Below are 1,565 nucleotides of genomic sequence, written 5' to 3'. Positions count from 1 at the left end.
ACCTGAGTAGTTACCTCGTTGATTAAAATATTTTAATCAAAAGTGTGTTGCTTTTTTGTATAATTATGCCCCCCTTCAAAGAAGACGGGGTATGTTGTTTTGCTGGATGTCGGTCTGTCTGTCCGTCTGTTTGTCGGTAGATCAGTTCGTTTCTGATGAATAACTCTTCAACGAATTGACGATTGGCTTGATACTTCACATGTGCATTGGCCTTTGACAGCAGATGACCACTATTGAAATTGGGGTCAAAGGTCACTGTCACAATAAGTGTAAAAATCGTTTTTGATCAATAACTCATCAACAAATTTACCGTTTGGCTTGATACTTCCCATGTGCATTTACCTTAAACAGTAGCTGACCACTATTGAAATATGGTTCTAAAGTCACTGTCACAATAAGTGTGAAAATCGTTTCTGATTAATAACTCATCAACGAATTGACCGATTGGCTTGATACTCCACATGTGCATTGGCCTTGGACAGTAGATGACACCTATTGAAATTTGGGTCACTAGGTCAAAGGTCAAGGTCTGTCACAATAAGTGTTAACATTGTTTCCAATCAATAACACGCCAACAAATTGAACGATTGGCTTGATTCTTCACATGTGCATTGTCCTAGGACAGTAGAAGACCCCTATTGAAATTCGGGTCACGAGTTCAAAGCCCTGTTTGTGGGGCATACGTTTCTGATGCTTCTGTTATTGATTATGTTCGCTCTAAAATTACATGTTATTGATTAACTAACAAAACATAACATTAAAATTGTTCACTGGAAATGGTTAAGAATTGGTTTGGACGGTATCGAATGTCATTTCAGAAAAACTGTTTAACACGAATAACTTATACGTAATAAATTGTTTCGCGGGTCTGTTTATACGTTCCTCTAGATTACGTTTCAAAGACCTTTTTATGCGTGCAACACTTTCAAATCAAACACTATCTACTCGGTGCAGCAGTTGAAATATTCGTTAAAAGCAAATGAAATTACCACTTTGTCAGTGAACATGCTTATATTTGACCGATGTTGCGAGGGCTTAACAATGGACACATACCGACAGTCCGAGGACTTCTTTTTAAAGACCTAAACTTGACGTGCACAATGAAAAGTGAGCTTTATGTATGTATAAGTAATTTCATAAAGTTAATGAATGTTAATTTAAATATCAATACGTTTGGTACAAGTATTTATACATACGTAAATAAGTGTGCATTCAAATATATGTAATTATTTGGAAAAATGATGACCATGAAGTAACGTTAAACATTATAAGCATATTTCAAACGTGAACTCGTATGCTAGATGGTCTATATAAGCCATTGCAAAATGCACGGAACTTGGAAATGTTTGTAGCGGATCGTAATACCAAGCACGTATATTTTCACTTTAAAGCACATATAAATTGCTTTGCGAAGCGAACATACTTTGGACAGGGTAATTTCCATAATATAAGAAATAACTGCAAGGTATTGATTTAATATATTGTATAAAAATCAAGAATATGCATATTAAATGTATAGGAATCATGAAACTCAAAAAATATCAGAATATAAATTTTTCATTACA

Source organism: Dreissena polymorpha, chromosome 9 (genome assembly GCF_020536995.1).
Source record: "Dreissena polymorpha isolate Duluth1 chromosome 9, UMN_Dpol_1.0, whole genome shotgun sequence".
NCBI lineage: Eukaryota > Metazoa > Mollusca > Bivalvia > Myida > Dreissenidae > Dreissena > Dreissena polymorpha.
Note: the sequence above shows the minus strand (reverse complement) of the source record.